Here is an 18,997-nt window from a genome sequence, read left to right on the forward strand (position 1 = left end):
TCTATAAGTACATGTTAGTGAAAATATCAGAATATGAAGTAATATACTATCTATTGTTTAAGTAAAAGTATTATATTCCTGGGAAAGAAAGCCACAATTCGTAGGAGAATGTAAAGGCAATTTGGATTGCCTTGCTGGAAATTACAGCACACTGAAGAACCTTAAACATCTGCAAATGTTTAGCCTCAGAACATTGCCATTGGAATTGGTAATAACTTGCTATCATACAGTTGCTGCAGGTGTATGCAGTTTGCAGGATTTGCAGTAGAGAGCAGTTAAATGCTAGTCTAATGACAATTACATAGTAATTATTGATGTTGGAAAAACTATTTTGTTCGTGTCCTTTAGAGAAAGAAATGTGCCATACTTATTTGACCTGGCCAAACATATGGCTTCAGATCTTCTGCAATGTAGTTGACTCAAGTGCCATCTGAAATCGCCTATCAAGACTGTCTGTCTGTTGTGTCAAACAGATACAAAGTCAAAAGAATAGCATGAAACTGGACAGCCCACCTAGTCTTGACTGGACACCAGAAAAAACAACAACAATCCTATAAAGTTGTTTTTGCTAGCACCTTGGAGTTGTGCCAGAGTTGGAAGAACTGTCCCACTGTCAAGATGTGTGAAGTCTGACATAGTTGTATTCACAGAATCATACCCAATACACACTAAGCCAGACAACACTAGCACTATCCTTCAAATACCTACAGTGTGTAAACAGGCCATTCAGCCTGACATGTTGAAGCCAACCCTCCGAAATGCATCCCACCCAGACCCATTCCCCTACGCTTTCCCTGTAACCCTACACATCCCTGGACAATAGGGGTAATATAGGATTGCCAATGCACCTAACCTGCACGTCTTTGCACTATGGGAGGAAACTGGAGCAGCTGGTGGAAACCAACGCAGATACGGGGAGAATGCACAAACTCCACACAGACTATCGCCCGAGGGTGGAGTTGAACCTGGGTCACTGGCACTGAGGCAGTCGTGCCAACCACTGAACCACCATGCTGCCTGGGTATGTTTTATCCTGCTGGCAGGATAGACCCAACCAAAGGTTGTGGCACAATTGTGTGCAGTCTTGAGGCAGTTGACCGCATAGTACTCAGAATTGTCTTTGGACCCTGTGAAGTCTCATGGCATTAGGTAAATCATAGGCAAACAAACCTCCTGCTGATTCCGTCCATAATCCATACTGCAGCTGATGAATCAGTACTCCTCCATGGTGAACACCATTTTGAGGAAACCAGGAGTTGTATGTTGATTGACTTGGTATCATCATCTGGCCACATAGGCCAAATCAGAATGGACTGAATGGTTAGACTGGGTCAGTTGTAAATAGTGGGGAAAATATACAAGAGGAAAAATCTGGCATCATCCTTAGCAATTTACCTTTCATAGATGTGTTTGTAGCATCAGTGATTATGCTACAGTCACCACTATTGTGAAGAAAATGCCCTGTCCTCATGTTGAGCATACTCTCCATCATGTTATGCAGCACTACTGACTTAAAAAAATGGGACAATCTTTGAGTAGATTTAGCAAGTCAAAGTTGGGCAACTATTTTGTTGGTGTTGCAGTGAAAACAGGAGAATTGTGTTCAAAATCAACCTTCGGGGATATGGCAGGCCACAAGTTTAGTCTGCCATTACCATCAGGCTGGGTGATTAACCCTAACTAATGAGGGCTGGAGGGGAGGTCGGGAGCAGCACCAAGCAGACTTAAAAAATGTTGTGTCAAACCGATGAAGCTACTTCATTGGACTACTTGCATGTAAAACAACAGATGCAGAATGCATAGACAAAGCTAAGCAAGACTGTAACCAATAGATCAGATCTATGGTCCTGCCACATCCCAGTCATAAACAGTGGTGGACAAGTTTTAAAAAAACCTAACTGGAAGAGAAGGCACCATGAATATCCCCATTCCCAAACATCACCATAAAAGACACGGTTGAAGCACTTGCATTCATCTTCAACTAGAAGTGGAGATGGCAGACCCATCTCAGCCGCCTCCAGAAGTTCCCAGCATCACAGATGCTAGCCCTGAACTAGTTCACTTCACTCGCTTGATAATAGGGAGTGACTGAAAGCACTGCAAAGGCTCCTGGACCTGATAAATTGCACTGAGATTTGTGGTCCACAATTAGCAGTACACCTAGCCAAGCTGTTCCAGGACAGCTGCAATTCTGGTAACTACCTGACAATCTGGAAAATTGCCCAGATATGTCCAGTGCACAAAAAAGCAGGACAAATCGAGCCTGACAAATTGTCACCCTATCAGTCTACTCAATGATCACAAAACTGATGGAAGGGGTTATCAGTGCTACTCAGGGTAACACTTCCAAATAAAAAAAGCATGCTCACTGATGCTCAGTTTGGTATCCATGAGGGTCTTTCAGCTCCTGACTTCATTACAGGATCAGTCAAAACATAGATAAAAGGGCTGAATTGCGGAAGTGAAATGAGTGTAACTGCCCTTGACATTAAGGGGCAGAAAATTCTTTGCTGTTACAGACTTACGTGGTCATTTACGGCAGATACATAGCTGTGCCATGTTTGGCAAAGTGTCTCTGGTCAGGCAAGGGACTGGTCCTTTGTCAGTCAGGTGACCCGAGTGAGTCAGTACGAAACTGACAGTTGGAAGAGTCCACCCTGGGCCTCCTGCAGTGCCACAATGATGCCACCCGAAGGTCGCGTCAACAGCACTTCATATTTTGCTTGGGAACCTTGCAACCCAAGGCTATCAATGTGGACTTCAAAAGCTTCAAAATCTCCCCTCACCCACCGCATCCTAAAACCAGCCCAGCTTGTCCCCACCTCCCTAACCTGTCCATCCTTTCTCCCAACTATCCACTGCTTTGACCTCAAGCCCCGCCCCCACCTCCTACCTACCAGCCTCATCCCTGCCTCTTTGACCTGTCCATCTTCCCTGGACTGACCAATACCCACTCTAACTCCCCACCTTCACTCACTTCTACTGGCTCCATCCCCGCCTCCTTGACCTGTCCATCTCCTGTCTACCTTCCATCTACCTCCCACTCTCTCTCTATTTATTTTCAGAATCTCCCCCCACCCCCGCCATTTCTGAAGAAGGGTCTAGGCCTGAGCTCCTCTGATGCTGCTGTGTTTATCCGGCTCTACACCTTGTTATCTCAGTTGTAAGAGTTCGTAGTTTAGGAGCTGGCGTTGGTGAGAACCACTTGTGAAAATGTTGGATGTGGTGTTGAAAGTGACAGACCACAAGTTTTCATTACAGGTGGCTGAGTGTGAGATAGCAGAGAGCAGATTGTAGCACTTCTATCTGCAGAGCTCAGGAGGTTGTCACCTTCTTGTGGCACTTTGGACAGTCCTCTGGACCATGGACTCTGCACTGACCTGGGTGACTACTTCAGACTAGGTTGCCGATATTAGACTGAGTGGGCAGGTGAGGTTTAAATAAGGTAGCCAAGGTGTGAATGCTAGAAATTCTTAACACCGTAAACAATTTGCTGTTGGCACATGCTAAATTATGCAAACACAGCACCGTAGAAATATTGTATCAGAGATAATGGGAACTGCAGATGCTGGAGAATCCAAGATAACAAAGTGTGGAGCTGGATGAAGACAGCAGGCCAAGCAGCATCTCAGGAGCACAAAAACTGATGTTTCGGGCCTAGACCCTTCATCAGAGAGGGGGATGGGGAGAGGGAACTGGAATAAATAGGGAGAGAGGGGGAGGCGGACCGAAGATGGAGAGAAAACAAGATAGGTAGAGAGGAGAGTATAGGTGAGGAGGTAGGGAGGGGATAGGTTAGTCCAGGGAAGATGGACAGGTCAAGGAGGTGGGATGAGGTTAGTAGGTGGGAAATGGAGGTGTGGCTTGGGGTGGGAGGAAGGGATGGGTGAGAGGAAGAACAGGTTAGGGAGGCGGAGACAGGCTGGGCTGGTTTTGGGATACAGTGGGGGGAGGGGACGAGCTGGGCTGGTTTTGTGATGCAATGGGGGGAGGAGGGGAAGAACTGGTCTGGTTTTGGGATGCAGTGGGGGAAGGGGAGATTTTGAAGCTTGTGAAGTCCACATTGATGCCATTGGGCTGCAGGGTTCCCAAGCAGAATATGAGTTGCTGTTCCTGCAACCTTCGGGTGGCATCATTATGGCACTGCAGGAGGCCCATGATGGACATGTCGTCTGAGGAATGGGAGGGAGAGTTGAAATGGTTCGCGACTGGGAGGTGCAGTTTTTTGTTGTGAACCGAGCGGAGGTGTCCTGCAAAGCGGTCCCCAAGCCTCCGCTTCGTTTCCCCAATGTAGTGGAAGCCACGCCGGGTGCAATGGATACAATATACCACATTGGCAGATGCGCAGGTGAACATCTGCTTGATGTGGAAGGTCATCTTGGGGCCTGGGATGGGGGTGAGGGAGGAGGTGTGGGGGCACGTGTAGCACTTCCTGCGGTTGCAGGAGAAGGTGCCGGGTGTGGTGGGGTTGGAGGGGAGTGTGGAGCGGACAAGTGAGTCGCAGAGAGAGTGGTCTCTCCGGTAGGCAGACAAGGGTGGAGATGGAAAAATAGCTTGGGTGATGTGGTCGGATTGTAGGTGGCGGAAGTGTCGGAGGATGATGCGTTGTATCCGGAGGTAGGTGGGGTGGTATGTGAGAACGAGGGGGAGCGTCTTGGGGCGGTTGTGGCGGGGGCGGGGTGTGACAGATGTGTTGCGGGAAATGCGGGAGACGCGGTCAAGGGCGTTCTCGACCACTGCGGGGGGAAAGTTGCGGTCCTTGAAGAACGTGGACATCTGGGATGTGCGGGAGTGGAATGCCTCATCGTGGGAGCAGATGCGGCGGAGGCGGAGGAATTGGGAATAGGGGATGGAATTTTTGCAGGAGGGTGGGTGGGAGGAGGTATATTCTAGGTAGCTGTGGGAGTCAGTGGGCTTGAAATAGACATCAGTTTCTTGCTGGTTACCTGAGATTGCGACGGAGAGATCCAGGAAGGTGAGGGATGTGTTCGAGATAGCCCAGGTGAACTTGAGGTTGGGGTGGAAGGTGTTGATAAAGTGGATGAACTGTTCGAGCTCCTCTGGGGAGAAAGAGGCGGCGCCGATGCAGTCATCAAAGTAACGGAGGAAGAGATGTGGTTTGGGGCCTGTGTAGGTGCGGAAGAGGGACTGTTCCACGTAACCTACAAAGAGGCAGGCATAGCTTGGGCTCATGTGGTTACTCATGGCCACCCCCTTTGTCTGTAGGAAGTGGGAGGAATTGAAGGAGAAGTTGTTGAGGGTGAGGGCGAGTTCGGCTAGGCGCACGAGGGTGTCAGTGGAGGGGAATTGGTCGGGCCTGCAGGACAGGAAGAAGCGGAGGGCCTTGAGGCCAGCTGCATGCGGAATACAGGTGTATAGGGACTGGACGTCCATGGTGAAAATGAGGTGTTGGGGGCCAGGGAATTGGAAGTTCTGGAGGATTTGGAGGGCGTGGGTGGTGTCACGGACATGGGTGGGGAGCTCCTGGACCAAAGGGGAGAAAATTGAGCCCCCTTCCCCCACTGCATCCCAAAACCAGCCCAGTTCTTCCCCTCCTCCCCCCACTGCATCACAAAACCAGCTCAGCTCGTCCCCTCCCCCCACTGCATCCCAAAACCAGCCCAGCCTGTCTCTGCCTCCCTAACCTCTTCTTCCTCTTACACATCCCTTCCTCCCACCTCAAGCCGCACCTCCATTTCCCACCTACCACCTCATCCCCGCCTCCTTGACCTGTCCATCTTCCCTGGACTGACCTAACCCCTCCCTACCTCCTCACCTATACTCTCCTCTCTACCTATCTTGTTTTCTGTCCATCTTCGGTCCGCCTCCCCCTCTCTCCCTATTCATTCCAGAACCTTCACCCCATCCCCCTCTCTGATGAATGGTCTAGGCCCGAAACGTCAGCTTTTGTGCTCCTGAGATGCTGCTTGGCCTGCTGTGTTCATCCAACTCCACAATTTGTTGCCGTAGAAATATGGTGCACTTCATAAAGCGAGTAGCAGAGAGCTGATGAAATGATGCAGTGGCGCTCGTGAAACCTGGAACTTGACCTTGAGCCAATTTTTGGTAACGTTCAGTCCACTGTTAAGTCATTAGTGATTTTAATCTGTTTGCTACAGCAAACATCTTAATGCAAGAAGTATCGTGTTATCCATTCAGCTGTTAAATCACAATTCAAATTTCTTTTAGAAGTTGTTGCACTTTAAAAGGATTTAACTAATCCCCTGTTCAGTTTTTTTTTATTAATTCTGTTCTGTACTCACTCGTGATTTGGTTCTCTCAATTACATTAGCATTTATTTTAGTTATCTTAGTTTCCAGTGAATAACGCCTCAGTTTTTCAAATATGGTATCAAAATTAAATTACACTTTTTTTGAACTTCCCTGGAGTATTTCTTTTATATCTTAAGTTCTTGTACAGCATTGTTCCTTCAGTGATGCCGAAAGAGATGTATAATTGAAAGGGATTGCATAAATAGAAAAAAGTGTGGAAAATTTATGGAATCATTTGGGCTGTTTCCAGTTGCATTTATATTAAAAAAATTCAGATAGACCCATAAAATGGCAAGAAAAAGAGGCAAACAAAAATTGTATTTATGAAAATACGAACAAACAAATTTGATTCAAATATTTTGCTGTATTTTTTCCCCTTTCATCATGTGCTTTATAGCTGATCTTTGACTATGCTACAGCATTACTTTCTTTGTATGTCAAAACCACTCTCTCCGTGACTCCCTTGTCCGCTCCACACTCCTCTCCAACCCCGCCACACCCGGCACCTTCCCCTGCAACCGCAGGAAGTGCTACACTTGCCCCCACACCACCTCCCTCACCCCCATCCCAGGCCCCAAGATGACCTTCCACATTAGCAGATGTGCAGGTGAACATCTGCTTAATGTGGTATACTGTATCCATTGTACCCGGTGTGGCTACCTCTACGTTGGGGAAACCAAGCGGAGGCTTGGGGACCGCTTTGCAGAACACCTCCGCTTGGTTCACAACAAAAAACTGCACCTCCCAGTCGCGAACCATTTTAACTGCCCCTTCCATTCCTCAGACGACATGTCCATCATGGGCCTCCTGCAGTGCCACAATGATACCACCCGAAGTTTGCAAGAACAGCAACTCATATTCTGCTTGGGAACCCTGCAGCCCAATGGTTTCAATGTGGACTTCACAAGCTTCAAAATCTCCCCTTCCCCCACTGCATCCCAAAACCAGCCCAGCCTGTCTCCGCCTCCCTAACCTGTTCTTCCTCTCACCCATCCCTTCCTCCCACCCCAAGCCGCACCTCCATTTCCCACCTACCACCTCATCCCACCTCCTTGACCTGTCCATCTTCCCTGGACTGACCTATCCCCTCCCTACCTCCTCACCTATACTCTCCTCTCTACCTATCTTGTTTTCTCTCCATCTTCGGTCCGCCTCCCCCTCTCCCTATTTATTCCAGTTCCCTCTCCCCATCCCCCCCTCTAATGAAGGGTCTAGACCCGAAACGTCAGCTTTTGTGCTCCTGAGATGCTGCTTGGCCTGCTGTGTTCATCCAGCTTCACACTTTATCACCCTGCAGAGGAGCTTTTTCTATGTTTTTGGCCAATTGGAATGTTAGAGCCAGAGTCACGTCATCACTGTCAATAGTGTTTTGTATAATTTACAAGTTGTCGTCTCTGTCTAACACAAGATTGACAAGTCATTGTTGCTGTCGTGTTCTCTCTAGAGTGGAAATACAATGTAAGTTGCCAAGTTTTTTTAATAAATTGTTATTTTGTCTAGGTAGCAGAGTTGAAGTGCAATCATTTGATTCAACTTATATTGAGGAGAGTTTCCTGTTCTTATCGCAGTGAACAATCACTTGAAAATGGCAAAATTGCATTTAGTTATGATACCGCTGATAAATAACTGGTGTGCATTTGTAATGGTTCCACAGGTGAGAGAATGGGACATAGCAGCATGAGTGTGCTGCTGTGCTGTCCAGCCTGTGACTTTTCTGTCCATTGAGACAAGTGGGTGGAAAATGAAGGACTAATGATTCTAAAGGTTGAAATCCTTCAGGAGAAGAAAGGAACTCAAACCTGAAATAAATTGCACCATATTTGACCAGAATATTAACCTGAAATTGTTCAGATCAGTGCCTTCGCTAACTGCCATTAATGCAGATTCCTGATCCATGACCATTGCAGATCTTTGCAGAAAGAACTGATATGTAAAGGAATAATGCAGTGCAGGACAATTTGTATTGTAAGCCAGATTTAAGAGCACCAAAGTCAACGCTGCAGGCTCAATTTAAAATGTAATTTGATGGCTTTGACCTTCCCTATTCTTAGACTGTCTGTACTGCGCTGTATGGACGGCAAGTAAGTACCTGTTAATCCTCTTTCCTCCACTGGATGCACTTTTTTGTCGCCTTGCTTCTCTGAGCTTTTCTTTCTTGCTTTCTTTCCTAACTCCCACTCTCACATGCTTTCCTTTCTCCTTTGTTTACATCCTCCTTGTGTCTTTCCTACTGTGTCCTTCCTTTCTCCATCTCCTTTCTTTCATCATTTTTCTGTCTGTTCCCCTTACCGTCTCCTTATTTTTCGCTCGCTCTCTTGCCTTCCATGTCTCTGCGTCCCTGGTTCATTCGTTCCCTCTTCATCTCTGTGTCTTGCCTTCCTTTCTAATTTCTCTTACAGCTTCATGACTGACTGACAATTCATCAGAAAGAATGGGAGGGGTATCAGCCAATCATAGGCAGCTGGGATTAGCTTAGTTTTGGAATATGGTTAGTATGGACTGGTTGGACCGAAGGATCTGTTTCCCTGCTGTATGATTCTATGACTCTTATCTCCCTTCCTCATTTCTCCATCTTTCCATTCAGTTTATTCAGTATTTCAAAATTTGCCACAATCTCTCAGTCACCATGGGCAGAATCTTAGAGTGATATGGGCCATGACAAGATTTGTGGGAGAATTGAATGAAAAGTTTGGTGATGTCCATCTTGACATCGAGATTATCTCACTCTATCTTTTGATAAGTGGTGTGGTGAGATTCCAATTAATCAGGATTAATGCTTGTTATTGCCATAGCTCAACTCCTTAATTTTCAGTTTCCTATCCTACCAAACCTGCCAAACAGGCTAGATGCTAGAAAAAAATCAGCAAGGTAACCAGAACAATGGGGACAGAGTTAACATAGTTGGGGAGATGTATAGGCAGCAGTCAGTAGTCTAGGCACATCTTATCCACGGCTATCTGCTCATGTCAGTTAGGCTGCACTCACTCTGTCAGGTTCATCCATAGTAACTAAGGGTTGGTTCGTGTGGCCATTGCCAGGGAACTGAACCTTAGCAGATTACTCTTTGGGACTGGGGCTGCAGCTCTGGGCATGTATGCACGAAAACTGTTTTTGCAGACAGCAGGATTTTCAGGGGGTGAGGGGACACATGGTAAAGCCTGGCTGGGAAGGGTGTAAATGTGGATGGGTGGTTATCCACATTCAGAAGGACCCTGGGTTCACAGGGACAGTGTGCAGTAAATGACCACACTTGGCATGATCACCTGATATGCCTGGGGCTCATGGGAAAGGTAGGTAAGTGTGTTTAGATGGTGGGCTGGGTGGGGACTTGGAAATGAATGAAGCCTGTGTCGTTAACAGGATCAGCTACTATCATGGCGATGTCGATATTTGGGTCTGAGGCTAACATACACTGGAAGAGGAGAACTCACTATCTCCTTTCATTGTGAAGAAGGTCAAAAATGTGGAAAAAAAAAAGGGCTTTGAAAGGGAAGAAACGTTTGGTCGTAGGACCGTCAGGGTGCAGGCTACAGGCCCACAGACTGCCTGATCATTGACTATGCTACAGAATTGTTTCCTCTATGCCACGTCTTCCTGACACTGTCATTGCTGGAAAACCCTTTGCACATAGAGGGAGCCAGACATTAGGGATGTTGAATGAGAAGGGACACAGCTTTTGCCATCACCCAATGCCATGTTGTGCGCATTGTTCCTCCTGATGGTGCTGAAGGCTCTCGGCATTGACCTCTATTCATGAGACTCATGTATGACCATGAAATGCTGCTGGATGGTGTGAAGATGCATTTAGTGCCTACACAAAGAGTCTCCAACCACATGACAGTTAACATTAGGAATATTTATGCATAAACTGAAAGTAACATACAAACTTCCTTTCACTCCTGCGACCAAAGAGGTGTCAATATGATTTCTTCATTCTGTCTGTCCCATTATGCTTCAGTATACTCCCTGGTTCCACACTTGGGCAGCATAGGGTCTGCTCTGTTGTTGAGGTTTATTAGCTCTAGAGGTTTGGTGGGGCCTAACTATTGATCTAACCTGTGATAAACCAGTGCAGACAGGTTGCCAGTTTGGGTGGGTGCCCCTTAAGCTGCAAAGATTCACTGCTTGTGAACCCCAGTTTTCTCTCAATGCAACATCCAACTCAAGAAACCCATCACATGACACTTCCCTTTCACGTTGCTGATCCTCTGTCTGGTTGCATGGCCAGTGATGTTCTGGTAATAATTAACAAGCTCTGGAAGCCACCCTCTGATTGCTTGGAAGCCCGAGGTTTGCAAAACTTCCTAATCAGGCTTTGGCTGCCTGCAGGCTTTCCACAGAATCCCAACCAGCTGTCTGGCTGATCTATGATTCAACGGCCTTCCTGAACAAGGTAGATTGCAGGTTTTTTTATCTGCCAAAACTTCACGCTTTGGACTTATTCTGAAAATGGGAAAACCCCAACTGTACAGTGTACAAGTTTTGATCACATAGTAAATTTCTTTGAATGTTTTCATTGAAGGAAACTTTTGTTGTGATTAAAATAAACTTAAATCTCATTCAAATAAAAACCAACGTCAGACTGTGTGTTGCAAACTTCTCCTTTCAAACTTCTCACAAAGGAGAGTCGAGGCTGCTGTGTTGCCTCCCTGGTGCAAGGGTCAAGGATGTCTTGGAATGACTGCAGGACATCCTGGAGCAGGAGAGTGAACAGGGAGCAGTCATGGTGCATATAGACACCAACCATACAGGTAAAAAAACGGGATGAGGTTCTACAAGCTGAATTCAGGGAGTTAGGAGCTAAACTAAAAGGTAGGATCTCAAAGGTAGTAACCTTGGGATTGGTATCAGTGCCACGTGCTAATCAGAGTAGGAATGGCAAGATAGCTGAGATGCTTGGAAGATGGTGCAAGAGGGAGGGATTCAAATTCCTGGGACATTGGAACCAGTTCTGGGGGAGGTGGGACCTGTACAAATTGGACGGTCTGCACCTGGGCAGGTCTGAAGCCAGTGTCCTGGGGGAGTGTTTGCTCCTGCTGCTGGGGACGGTTTAAACTAACGTGGCAGGAGAATAAGACCCAATGCGGGGAATAAGACCCAATGCAGGGACTTGGAGAACAGAATCAAATATAGCAAGGGCAAAAGTGAAAGTGGAAGGCAGAGAAACCAACAGCAAAAATCAAAAAGGCCACATTACACCAAAACTCAAAAAGGACAATAAATGTCAAAAAATGAGCCTAAAATGCAGACAATTATTAATGGATATGACATAATTAGGATCACGGAGACCTGGTGACCAAGGATGGAAACTCAAAGTCCAGGGCTATATAATTTTCAGCAAAGGTAAATGGAAAGGAAACGGAGGTGGGGGAGCATTGCTGCTCAAGGAGGAGATTAGCCTGGAAGATGTACAGTCTGTATGCGTAAAGCTACAGAACACCAAAGGGGAAAAATACATTAGTGACAGTTGTGCAGACCGCCAAACTGTAGTTGTGAGGCTGGGGATTGTATCAAAGAGGAAATTGGAAATACATGCAGGAAGGGTATAGCAGTTATAATGGGTGACTTCGATCTACATATTGATTGGACTAACCAAACTGGTGGCAATGTGATGGAGGAGGACTTCCTACAATGTATGAAGGATGGTTTCCCTGACCAATACGTCGAGAAACTAACTGGAGAGCAAGCGATCCTAGACTGGGTATTGTGTAATGAGAGAGGATTAATTAGCAATCTCATAGTGCAAGATCCTTTGGGGAGGAGTAACCATAATCTGGTAGAATTCTTCTTTAAGATGGAGAGTGACACAAATAAATCTGAAACTAGAGTTCTATATTTTAAAAAAAAGAAGCTGACTTTGATGGTATGAGGCACGCATTGGCTGGGATAAAGCTGGCCAAGGGTACTTAAGAGGTTGACAGTGATTAGGCTACGGCAGACATTTAAAGAACACATGAATGAATTTCAACGATTGTACATCCCTATCTGGCATAAAACAGGGAAGTTGGCTCAACCATGGCCAATGAGGGAAATCATGAATAGTGTTAAAGCCAAAGAGAGGGCAGATAAATTGGCCAGAAAAAAGCAGCAAGCCTGAGGACAGGGAGAAATTTAAACTTCAGCAGAGGAGGACAAAGGGTTTAATTCAGAAGAAAATAGAATATGAAAGTAAGCTTTCGGAAAACATAAAACTGACTGCAAAAGCTTTGATAGATATGTGAAGAGAAAAAGACTGGTGGAGACAAATGTAGGTCCGTTGCAGTTAGAATCCAGCGATTTCATAGTGAATAACAAATAGATGGTAGACCAGTTGAACAAATACTTTGGATCTGCCTCACTACGGAGGACATGAATAACCTTCAGGATATACGAGGGGACAAGAGGGTCGAGCATGAAGGAGGAACTGAAGGAAATCCTTATTAGTCACGAAATGGTATTGGGGAAATTGGGATTAAAACGCAATAACTCCCCAGGGCTTGAACGCTCTGTATCCCAGTATGCTGCAGGAAGTAGCCCTAGAAATAATGGATCCATTAATGATCATTTTTCAACATTCTGTAGACTGTGGAAAAGTTCCAAAGGACTGGAGGGTAGCTAATGTAACCCCACTCTCTTTTTTTTAAAAAAAAAGGAAGGAGAGAGAAACACAAGAAATTATAGGCTGGTTAGCCTGACATCAGTGTTGGGGAAAATGCTGGCGTCCGTTATTAAAAATGTATTAACTGAGCATTTGGAAAGTGATGACAGATTTGGTCTTAGCATGGATTCACTAAAAGGTTCACAAATCTTCTGGAATTTTTTGAGAATGTGACCAATAGAGTAGACAAGGGTGAATCAGTAGATATTGTGTATTTGGACTTTCAAAAGGCTTTTAACGAGGTTCCACATGAGCGTAGTTAGGGAAAGCAAAGCTCATGGTATTGGAGGTAATATATTGACATGAGTAGAGAACTGGTTGGCAGATAGGAAGTAGAGAGTTGGAATAAATGGGTCCTTTTCAAAGTGGCAGCTGGTGATGAGTGGGTTGCTGTAGGATTCAGTGCTGGGACCCTAGCTGTTCACAATCTACCCTAGCAATTTGAACGAAGGAGTTGAATGCAATATCTCCAAATTTGCAGATGACACTAAACTGGGTGGCAGTGGGCGCTGTGAGGAGAATGCTAAGGCTAAGAGGCTGCAGGGTGACATGGACAGACTAGCTGTGGGGTACTTGGCAAATGCAATATAATGTGGGTAAATGCGAGGTTATCCACTTAGGTTGCAAAAATCAGGAAGGCAGATTGTTATCTGAATGGTGGCAGTTTGGGAAAAGGTGAGGTACAGGGAGACTTAGGTGTCATGGTGGAATAGTTGCTGAAGGTGGGTATGCAGATGCAGCAGGTAGTAAGGAAAGTTAATGGCATGCTAGTCTTCATAGCGAGAGGATTTTAGTATTGGAGTAAGGAAGTCTTGCTGCAGTTATGCAGGGCTTTGGTGAGGCCACGCCTTGAATATTGTATGTAGCTTTGGTCTCTTAGTCTAAGGAAAGATGTTCTTGCTATTGAGGGAGCCCAGTGATGGTTCACCACACTAACTCGCAGGATGGCAAGGCTGATATATGAAGAATAATTTGATTGCCTGGGTTTGTACTTATTGGAATTTACAAGAATGGGGGGAGGGGCAGTGAGAAATCACCTAAAAATGTGTAAAATCCCTATGGGACGGGATATGTTAGATATAAAAAGAATGTTCCTGATTTTGGGGAAGTCCAGAACTAGGGGCCACAGTCTAAGAATAAGGGATAAGCCATTCAAGACTGAGATGAGGAAGAATTTCTTCACTAAGAGAGTTGTGATAGGGTTAGGGATTTTCTCCCACAGAAAGCTGTTTGGGCTGGTTCATTAGATATATTCAAGAGGGAGCTGGATGTGGCCCTTGCAGCTAAAGGGATCAAGGGGTGTGGGAAAAGGGCACGAATGGGATTCTGTGCTTGGTACGATCAGCCATGATCATGTTGAATGATGGTGTATGCTCAAAGGCCTACTCCTGAAATTATTTTTTATGTTTCTGTATTTCATAGCATACTTTCAGGTTTAGCGTTAGGAATTTTTTTTCAGGACTGAGTTTGCCAAAAAAAGCTTTCCTGTATCTGCACATTTAAAAATAATCTGCTTTTGAAGTTGTTCTTAACCTGATGGATGTAAAAGACCTGATTTGAATTCCTATCCCAATTCAAACACAGCATTGATTGCACAATAATTGGACTGTCCAGCATATACGCTACTTCAGGGACAAAACACAGCACAAAGTGTTTTATTTGCATTCCTGAATAGCTTTCTCCTGTGAAACAGGGTAATGTCATTGCACTTGAAGGTGACAGTAGTCTCATTTATTATCCACTAACTGGAACCATATGTACTTAATGGGTAGCAGAATTTGAATTCAATTTTCTATGAATATAATAATATGTAATTTGAATGTGATGGGAGAATTAGTAATCCAGTATTGATCTACAGAAGTGTGCACTGTAAATTTAAGTTTTCACCGTAGTTTATTTTAAAAATTGAACATTGTGAATTTGTCCAGAATTTAATGGCATGAAAGTTTCTTTGACAGCTTGTTCCAAACCAATAATCTCCAATACCTAGAAAGACAAGGGTAGCCTATGCCTGGGATTATCACCACTTTCAGTCTCCCCTACAAGCCACACACCACCATGCCTTGGGAATACATTGATGTTCCTTTGCTGTCCCTGATGATTTTTTTAATCCATGAAGAATAGTTTTCAAGATTGCTATTACATAGCTTCAAGCATTAGTAACACAGGAACAAGGCTATTTAGCCTCCTTGGACTATTCTGCCATCATGCTGATCTGCAACCTAACTCAATACCCACTTTGTCCCCGAATCCCTTAATAATTTTGGCTAACAGCAATGTATTGATCTCAGTTTTAAGATGACCAATATATATCATATCAATTGCCATTTGCTGAAGAAAGTTTCAAAGTTCTACCACATTGTGGTGAAAAAAGTGTCTTAATTACACCTCTTAAAGGTATAGCTCTTATTATTGGGTTGTTATTATTTGTGTTTCCTAGCCCTGGACTCCCCAGAGGTGGAAATAGTTTTTTCCACTCTGTCCTTTCTGTTGTCAATTATTTTGAAAGGCTTGATCAAATTACCTTCACAATTCCAGGGACTGCACTCCTAGTTTGTTTAATCTGCCTTCGTAGCTGAATCCTTGGAGCCCACATATTGTTTTGGGAAAAGTATAATGCATTCCCCTAAGATCAATATATTTTTCTTAAGATGTGGTGCCTGAATTGTTCCAGAACTTGATGTGCAGCTTAATGATATGAATAATTTGCAACCATGTGTCCATATTAGATTTTACAAGAAACTAAGTATGAACTGTATTTTAAGAGTTTTTTTTCAAATACCTTTAGCCTATTTGGTAAAGAAAATTTTAAGATTCTCTTGAGAATTCTTGGGGGACGATAAAGTAAACCTGAATATATGACATACAAGGTTATAAGCCATTTTGTTAATATCATTTATTTTGTTTAATTATACTGTATACAGTAAATTTTGTAATCTTGTGGCGTATTTTGATTGGTTAAACTGAGGTATTCAGAATTCTATTTAAATGTTTGTGGTGCGTAACCAGGTTGTAGCATTATACACGAGTAGAGTCAACTCAGTGGGAGCACTGCAGAAGGTTAAAAGTTGAAAGCAAATTCTAGAAACTTAAGCATTTCAACTAGAATGACATTTCAATGTAGCATTTAAGAGGGCTGCACTGTTTTTCATTGTTTTTGTGGCTGAGAGTAAACTGAGAGCCTGTATGTTCTCTTGGATGTGAAAGATCCAATGATACTGTCCAGAAAGGAACAGAATACCATGTTGATGCTCCAATCCAATCCTCATCTAAGAAGCCAAAAACAGATTATCTTATTGTTTACCTTTTGTGGAGCCTTGTGTGCAAACTGAATGTCAAATTTGCTGTCTTACAGTGGTGACTTTACTTCAACATTAATTCACTCGACTGTGAAGCACTTCAGGAAATCCTAAGGATGTGAAAGGTGCCATATAATGTAAGTTCAGTCTAATTTATTGAACCTTGCATTTTCACACATGGTAAAGAGGCCTTACACTTGTATTTGAGCGTCGTTATACAAAACACTAGAACACAAATTAGCACACTGGCAACTTAAAAAGTTGACATTTAGTGGCTTTGAAATTTAGCTATGGTAAATATACTGCGAGTTGTCATGCTCTCACTATCTAGTTTGTGCAAGTATCGTACTTTTTACACAATTTTATTTTGAATTTAACTGAACTTGTCAGCACTTGAGTTGCTTAGTGGTAATGTCACTGATGTAGTACTTCAATGGCCCTGTCTAATACATTGGAGACGCAGCTCAATTCCCACCCAAGCAACTGTTGGAATCTAAAATAGATTAATAAAATCTGGAATCAAAGGCTAGTCGTGATAATACCGCCTATGATACCATTGTTGACTTCGTAAAAAACCTTTGTGGGTTCTCAATGTCCTTTTAGAGAAAGAAACATGCCATGCTTTCCTGGTCTGACCTTCATATGACTCCAGACCAACAGCAATGTGGTTCACCAATAATTACCCTCTGAAATGGCCTCACACAATACTCAATTCAAGAACAATTGGGGATGGACGATGAATGATGGTGTTGCCAGCCATGCCTGTATCCCATGAAAGAATGTAAAAAAGAAAATTACTTCTGTGTAAGCTTTTCTCTCAGGTGAGTACTGGAAAGGCATGTTGCTTTGAAGTCTATAACAACTCCCAGTAAGGTGTGGGGAAGTTGTTGGAGGTGACAAAGGATAGGGTCAATGCCAACTCAGACACGTAAGATTTTGAGCTTTTTCATTGATTTACTTTCCAGTGACTGATCACTGCTTCAATATGTAATTTTATTAAAAATATATCAGAATACACAGCAATTTGGTGTTTCCCTCTTATCTGACCCCAAATGGCACTCCAACATTGTCATGGACATTCTGCTATTCAGAGGATCTCTCCAGTGTTCAGCCCATCAGGTGAGTCAGGTGAAATAATTTTATTACTACCCTGTCACATTTATCCAGTTCAAATGGTCATGCTTACATCCAGCTTCTATATCTTCATTATTGGGGTTCCCAGCAAATATATTATACGAAAGCAAATCAGCTCCCTTGTGTCCATTTTCTAGTGCGCTGTTAGCAGTTTTTAATGTACTAATTAAAGTAACCAGTTCATGCATGTAGAAACAAGCCATATGATGAACCAACAGGATTCAATTTAGTTGCATTTAAAAGTGCCGACAAGTATTTTGACATGGTAATGCTTAAGTGCAGGTCAATTCTTGCACCTCAAGGTTTTTTTTTTAAAGAGCATAAATGTGCATACTATACATGCCCATGCAAGGGAAAAGTTGTTATGTTTTCCAAACAGAGCAGCCATTGGTTAAGTACCAGAATGCACAATGTCTTAAGGGCACAGATGGGTGTTGTTATGCTATACTTTTGTATGAATTTGACAGAAGATATTTAAGGTGAGTCTGTCCAATTTTTGCTTTACTAATCATTTAATCACAAAAGAGCCTGACTGAAATACTCTGTAATCTCATCTATTGAACATGTGTGTTAGTTTCCTTGTGGATGGGTCCATTTGCATCAGTGAAAAATCAAGCCTATTGTATCTGAGCGAACCTATTTAGCAAGTGTTCACCACCTTGTTGATTAAGTTGCATGTGGGGTGTTATCCTGAAATGATTTTTTTGCCACAGCCTTGACCAAGATCAAAAATCAAGTTAATTCAATTTATTGTTCAATACTATTTCTGAGAGTGATGTTTGTGTGATCACAGCTGCTTACTTAGTTATTCACATCAGTTATAGACTACTTTTTAATTAGGTCTAATCCGTAACTTCTACATTTCCATATCATTTATTTAATGTAACTATTTATACCAATTTTGTTTTCCTTATCACCGTGCATTATTCAATAGCTTCTTCAGTGTGTTCAGATTTCTATAAATATTTAAAAATAAATGAAGAACTGTGGATTGTGGAAGTTAGAAACACAAATCAAAATTGCTGGGAAAACTTAAGTAGGTCTGGCAACATCTGTGGAGAGAAAGCAGAGTTAACATTTTAGATCTAGTAACCCTTCTTCAGACCCTTAGGCTTCAAGATTTCAAAAGGTTTTGAAGAAGGGCCACGGACCCAAGAAGTTAACTCTCCTTTCTCTCCACAGTTGCTGCCAGATGTGCTGAGTTTTCCCAGCAATTTCTGTTTTTGTTTTGCCAGTTATGTTATTACTAACTGTCAAATGTTCAAGAAGGTAAACCTGGGAGTGGACTTGTTTGGCTTGTTTTTCTTCTTTTGTCATTTTAGCTACTTACTTTAGCTACTTTAGCTTCTGGAGGTGAAATGTACAGTTGAGGCAACAAAAATTGCACTGAATGGCGGAAAGGGCACAAAAGGTTGTAAGGCCTGTACCAGTTCTTATTCTGTCTGTTCCTTCGTTAACTTGCGAACAAACATTCGTCAAGTGCAGAGATAATGGGAACTGCAGATGCTGGAGAATCCAAGATAACAAAGTGTGGAGCTGGATGAACACAGCAGGCCAAGCAGCATCTCAGGAGCACAAAAGCTGACGTTTCGGGCCTAGACCCTTCATCAGAGTTCTGATGAAGTGTCTAGGCCCGAAACATCAGCTTTTATGCT

The 18,997-nt window shown here is 43.7% G+C and overlaps 1 protein-coding gene across 2 annotated transcripts in view; it reads left to right on the top strand.

Annotated features, from left to right (window-relative positions):
* The window catches only part of LOC125457683 (inactive N-acetylated-alpha-linked acidic dipeptidase-like protein 2), an 823,004-nt gene that overhangs the window by 86,406 nt on the left and 717,601 nt on the right, over positions 1–18,997 (top strand). For both annotated transcript variants that reach the window (XM_059651091.1, XM_048542236.2), the window contains exon 3: positions 16,265–16,345. The gene's annotated coding sequence lies outside the window, so the exon portion shown is untranslated. The remainder of the gene's footprint in view (positions 1–16,264; positions 16,346–18,997) is intronic.

This window comes from Stegostoma tigrinum, chromosome 14 (assembly GCF_030684315.1).
Source record: "Stegostoma tigrinum isolate sSteTig4 chromosome 14, sSteTig4.hap1, whole genome shotgun sequence".
In the NCBI taxonomy this organism is placed as follows: Eukaryota; Metazoa; Chordata; class Chondrichthyes; order Orectolobiformes; family Stegostomatidae; genus Stegostoma; species Stegostoma tigrinum.